This window comes from Scyliorhinus torazame, chromosome 5 (genome assembly GCF_047496885.1).
Source record: "Scyliorhinus torazame isolate Kashiwa2021f chromosome 5, sScyTor2.1, whole genome shotgun sequence".
NCBI classification, from domain to species: domain Eukaryota; kingdom Metazoa; phylum Chordata; class Chondrichthyes; order Carcharhiniformes; family Scyliorhinidae; genus Scyliorhinus; species Scyliorhinus torazame.
Window position 1 is genome coordinate 176,800,590 of NC_092711.1, and position 6,119 is coordinate 176,806,708.

The 6,119-nt window shown below is 47.7% G+C and overlaps 1 protein-coding gene across 1 annotated transcript in view; it reads right to left on the minus strand.

The window, feature by feature from the left end:
• Window positions 1-6,119, minus strand: part of LOC140422447 (uncharacterized) — an 87,671-nt gene that overhangs the window by 44,642 nt on the left and 36,910 nt on the right.

Below are 6,119 nucleotides of genomic sequence, written 5' to 3' on the forward strand. Positions count from 1 at the left end.
TCCTTCATCAGGTGAAGTGAGACCTGATGAAGGAGCAGTCCTCCGAATGCTTGTGATTTCAAACAAACCTATTGACTTGATCCTGGTGTTGTGAGACTTCTTACAATGATCACCCCAGTCCAACGCCGGCATCTCCACATCATGTTTTACACAGGACAAAGCATCTGCTTGCTCAGTACCCCATCCATCACCTGAAACAGTGACTCCCTTGACCTCCAGAGCACAATGGTGGCAGTGTGTGTACCATCTACAAGATGTTTCACAGTAGCACAGTGGTGGGGCAACTCGGTAGCACAGTGGTAGGGCAACTCGGTAGCACAGTGGTTGGGGCAGCACAGTTGCTTCACAGCTCCAGGGTCCCAGGTTGAATTCCTGGCTTGGGTCATTGTCTGTGCAGAGTCTGCACATTCTCCCCAGGTCTGCATGGATTTCCTCTGGGTGCTCCGGTTTCCTCCCACAGTCCAAAGCTGTGCAGGTTAGGTGGATTGGCCAAGATAAATTGCCCTTAGTGTCCAAAAAGGTTTGGTGGGGTTTCTGGGTTAAGGAGATAGGGTGGAGGCGTGGTCTTAAGTGGGGTGCTCTTTCCAAGGGCCGGTGCAGACTCGATGGGTTGAATGGCCTCCTTCTGCACTGTAAATTCTATGATCTGTGAACTCAACAGAGGACCTTCGACATCAACTTCTAAACTCATAACCTTGACTGTCATGAAGGACAAGGACAGCAAACACATGGGAATAGCACCACCTGAAATCACCTCAGTGCGACTTGCAATAATCTGCTTCAGGGTCTGTGAATATAAAAAACCCTTCATGTCAATATCTGTGTGCACACAAACCTCTTTAGTTCAGAGCTGGAGGAGAAATTTAATCTGCCCTCTGGAAATGCCTTCAGATACCTTCAGGTATGCGCCTTTCTAAAAAAACAGGTGGTGGCATTTCCGTTGCTACCCCCACGTAGGATAAAGGATTGGGTGGTCTCTGGCACCTGGGTTGGGGAGGGGAAGGTGTCGGGCATCTACCAAGAACTACAGGAGGCGGAGGAAGCCCCAGTGGTGGAACTTAAGGGCAAGTGGGAGGAGCTAGGCGGGGAGCTGGATGCGGGCCTGTGGGTGGAAGCCCTAAATAGGGTCAATTCCTCTTCATCATGTGCCAGGCTTAGCTTAATTCAGTTTAAGGTGGTCCATCAGGCACACATGGCGACAGCAAGAATGAGCAAGTTCTTTGGGGTTGAGGATAGATGTGCGGGAAACCCAGCGAACCATATTCATATGATCTGGGCATGTCCGGCTCTCAAAGGATTCTGGCTGGGATTCGCTAAGGCAATGTCCAAGATCCTAAACACGCGGGTGGTACCGAGTCCAGAGATAGCGATCTTTGGTGTGTCAGACGATCCGGGAGTTCAGGAAGCGAAAGAGGCCGAGGTTTTGGCCTTTGCCTCCCTGGTAGGCCGGAGACGGATCCTTTTAATGTGGAGACTAGAAAGCCCCGATTGTGGAGACCTGGGTTAGTGACATAGCTGGGTTTCTCAGTCTTGAGAAAATAAAGTTTGCCTTGAGAGGGTCCATGATGGGGTTCTCTCGGAGGTGGCAGCTTTCTAGGAGAGCAGTAAATGTCAGCAGCAGCAGCAATCCGGGGGGAGGGGGAATGTTTACTTACTGCATATTCTTTTTTTTTTATATAATGTTGACGTTCACCTTGTTTTGTTAAATGTTGTTAATGGTTATGTAAAAATTCTGTTTCGATAAAAACCTGAATAAAAATAATTTTTTTTAAAACTTGCTCCTAAATAAAGTTTTTCCCACACACCCATCTCTAATCAAGCAATACAGTTCGGCGGCACAGTGGTACAGCTGCTCACAATACCAGAGACACAGGTTCGATTCCAGCCTTGGATGTGACATATCCTTTTGGTAATGTGGTGACCAGAATTGGAGGCAATATTCCACGTGTGGCCTAACTAAGGTTCTGTACAGCTGCAGCATGACTTGCCAATTTTTATACTCAATGCCCAGACCAATGAAGACAAGCATGCCGTCTGCCTTCTTAGCTCCTTATCCACCTGCGTTGCCACTTTCAGTGATATGTTTATTGTAATTTCCCAATCTACCAGACAAATTGCCCCTCATACCATGACAGTTTCCTTCTGCGAGAAACATCCAGATAAATTAGACAAAAGAACATGTAACCACCACAGCCCACCTTCATGGCAACGTGGCTGCTTTGGGAACTGAATATCTTCCAACGTGCAAACACCTTTTCATTCTGTGCTCCTCGTCAAACTTGGAACCAGGTAATCGCAACTAGCCTCAAAAATGGTCAGCCCACCGGAGGCAGAGGTGTTAGAACCGGCCAATCCAGCAGAAAGAAACCCTCCAATCATCACCATTCACCAGATGTCAGAATGAACAAAATGCAGTCCTGGATGTCAGTGAGAGCAGAAACAATAACAACGAAGCCAACATCTGTAATTTATTGTGAACTTGTTGGAGTCACAACAGGTGTGATGAATCACAAACCCCTCCCCACATTGAGAGCTGATGAATGGTCTCTCCCCAGAATTAACTTGCTAGTGTCTCCGTAGTTGGGATGGTTCATTGAATGTCTCCCCTGCTCAGAGCAGGTGAATGGCCTCTTCCAGGTGTGAACTCGCTGGTGTTCCTGCAGGGTGTATGGATATCTGAATGCCTTCTCTAACTCAGAGCAGGTTAACGCCTTCTCCCCAGTGTGAACTCGCTGGTGGTTCCGCAGGGTGGATAACCAAGTGAATTCCTTCTCACACTGAGAGCAGGTGAACTGCCTCTCCCCAGTGTGAACTCGCTGGTGTGTCCGCAGGCTCGATGAAGTAGTGAATCCCTTCTCACACTGAGAGCAGGTAAACGGCCTCTCACCAGTGTGAACCCGCTGATGCCTGCGCAGGTTCGATGAATCAGTGAATCCCTTCTCACACTAAGAGCAGGTGAACGGCCTCTCCCCAGTGTGAACATACTGGTGTATCCGCAGGTTGGATAACTGAGTGAATCCCTTCTCACACTGAGAGCAGGTGAAGGCCTCTCCCCAGTGTGAATGCGTTGATGAGCTTCCAGCTGAGATGGAGCCCTGAATCCCTTCCCACAGTCCCCACATTTCCATGGTTTCTCCATTGTTTGAGGTCTCTTTGTGTTTCTCCAGGTTTGACAATCAGTTGAAGCCTCATCCACACAGAGAACATGTGTACAGTCTCTCCCCGCTGTAAATGGTGCGATGTCTTTTCAGGCTGTGTAACTGGTTAAAGCTCTTTCCACAGTCAATGCTCTGGAACACTCTCACTCGGGTGTGTGTGTCACGGTGCTTTTCCAGTCACACTGATGGTTAAAATCGTTTGTAGCCGAAAGAACAGATAAACATTTCTCCTTCTCGATTCAAACCCCGGTGATATTCAGTTCCAAGGAATTGAGAGACTCAGCCAGATTGAGACGGGATGTTAGAGATTTCTGTCTTTAATTCCTCCTCTTCTAATATCCTGGAAAAACAATTTCCAAAAGACATCACTGTCAGCACTGATTAGAAATTCAGAACAGACAATTCTAGTTTCTAGAGAACATTCTTTCCTCTCTTATTCCCCAAATGCTGTAAATCTCCATCCCACACACTCTCCCTCCATTCTCACTCTGCTGTATCTAATATTCACCCTCCCAATTCTCCTAAAAGGTGCTGATTCAGGCTGATTGACAGATCCCTGCTCACTGCTTCCTGTCCTGGATACAGAGACCATAACAAATAGGACCTGCAGTTGGATTTGGCCCATCGAGCCTGCTCGTCTATTCCATGGAATCATTGGCCGATCTATGTCAGCGACATTCTCCGTGTTACTGACCAGAGGCTGAGTGTGCTGACTCAATTTCCGTGAGCTCATGAGGCCGAGCTGCAAAACACAATGAGCCCGAGGAGAGAATCCTGAATGTTGAGCAAGTTGCCTCCTCGGCGAAGGCAAGAATTAAATCCTTGGAAAACTGGCCGAGTGACGTGGGGGAGGTCCTGGAGGACTCCGAAAACCGAGGGTCAGAGAAAGAACATCCGAGTCATCGGCCTGCCAGAAGGTGTGGAGGGTGAGGCTCCCGTTAGGTTCTTCGAGGACCGGCTGCCACGTTCTCTCAAGCTGGGTGTGAAGCCTGGGTGTTTCAAATTAGAAAGGGCATCGGATCCTGTCTTTGAGGCTGAGGGATAGTTTTCATCCCAGGCCTGTAATCATTCACTTCCACAACTTGAAAGATCACCAGAAGGTCCTGGAGTTGGGTAAGGCGAGGTGGGGCCTGCCTCCATGAGGGAGTGAGGATTACCTTATTCCAGGATTTTTCAACAGCAACGCAAACGAAGCATCAAGACTTTGATGAAGTTTGAAGGGAACTGAAGGCTGTGGGAGTGAATTATGTCGCTTTGTCCTGTGACCCTGAAAATTATATTTGACAACTCCGTCATAACTTTCGATAATCCGACTGCTGCCTTGGTCTTCGTTTAATCCATGAAGGGAAAAGATTTGGAGGGATGGTTTGCAGCTCAGACTAACTCAGGCTCTAATCCGGACTCTTTCACTGTCATGGTGGTGTTGTCTGAATTTGTTATCTTTTATCCTGTTGAAGGGAGTTATTATTCTGTAAGTCCCGCTTGAATGTCTTCTTCTCCTCGAGTGTTGCAGGGAATTGTATTATCTTATCTCAGTTATAGTAGATGTGCTGTGTGCTTTCTTCTATTATCCCAGCGTTAATCGTGGCAGAACCGAGTAGTGCCATTGCCAACGGGTGGGGGGTGGTGGATGTAGGTCTTCATGGGTGGGTCTAAAATGTGGGAAGGACATTCGATCCCCATTCCCTTGTTGGCCCTTATTTTCTTGTTCTCAGTTTGGAAAAGATATCCTGAGGGGAACGACAGTCTGGCCGTGGGGCTAACCCTCCGGGTCCTTAGTCATATTGAGGAAAGTCCTCTTGGATCTATTGTGGTCGTGATTCTTTTGTATTTTTGTTATTATGGGAGGGTTTATGTGTTGTTGACTTTATCCTAATCTGGTACAGACGGGCCTTTTGTCCGTGAAAGGAATAGTTTGGGGATACTTTGGTGCCTCTGGTGTAAACTGAGTTGGAGGAGGGGGTCATGGCACATACCCGATTGTGGTGTGAAAATCTGTTCCTGTTCTCTTTGTCGCCTAACAAATGGAGGCAGTTAATCTGCAAATTTTCTCAGGGAATGTACGGGGCATCCATCACCCTATCAGAAGGAAAAAGATCCTCTCCTTTCGTAAGGAGAAAGTCAACATAGCTTTATTACAGGAAACCCATTTGGTGTGGCAAGGTGGCACAGTGGTTAGCGCAGATGCTTTACAGCGCCAGGGACACAAGTTCAATTTGGGCCTCGAGTGACTGCCTGGTTTGCAACTTCTCCTCGTGTATGCCTGGGTTTTCTCTGGGTTCTCCAGTTTCCTCCCAGAGGGCAAAGATGTGCAAGTTAGGTGGATTGACAATGCAAAAAAGCCTCTTCGTGTTCAAATAGGTTAGGTAGGGTTACTGGGTGACAGTGATACGGTGGAGGCATGGGCCTCGGTAGGGTGCTCTTTCAAAGGCAGGTGTGGAATCGATGGTCTGAAAGGCATCCTTCTACACTGTAGGGATTCTATGATGAGGAACACTTTAAATTGAGGCCGGATTGGGTGGGAAGGATTTTTTTCGCCTGTTTGTCATCAAGTAGCAGGGGTGTGGCAATCCTTATTAATGAAAATATCCCTTTTAAGGTTGAAACCTGCACCAAGGATAAAGGAGGTAGATATGTGATCATTAGAGGTTTGGTGCATGGAGATGTTGTTTCAATAATGAATGTTTATGGATCCCCGAATGACTCCCCAGAGTTCATTGTGAAGGCTTTTGTGGATTTTGCGGTTAGCTTCGACTAACTCTTTTGTGGTTGGTGACTTCAACGGCCACTTATATCCTCTGGTAGATAAGCACCCGGTTACCAGGCTCGGGCGTTGGTCTCGGCTTGTGAAGAGGTGGATTATGTGGATGTTTGGAGAACTTTGCACCCGAGGGGCGGAGATTTTACCTTCTTTCCAGTCCCACAGCAATGTCAGACTAGAATCGCCGACTTCTTCGTGCC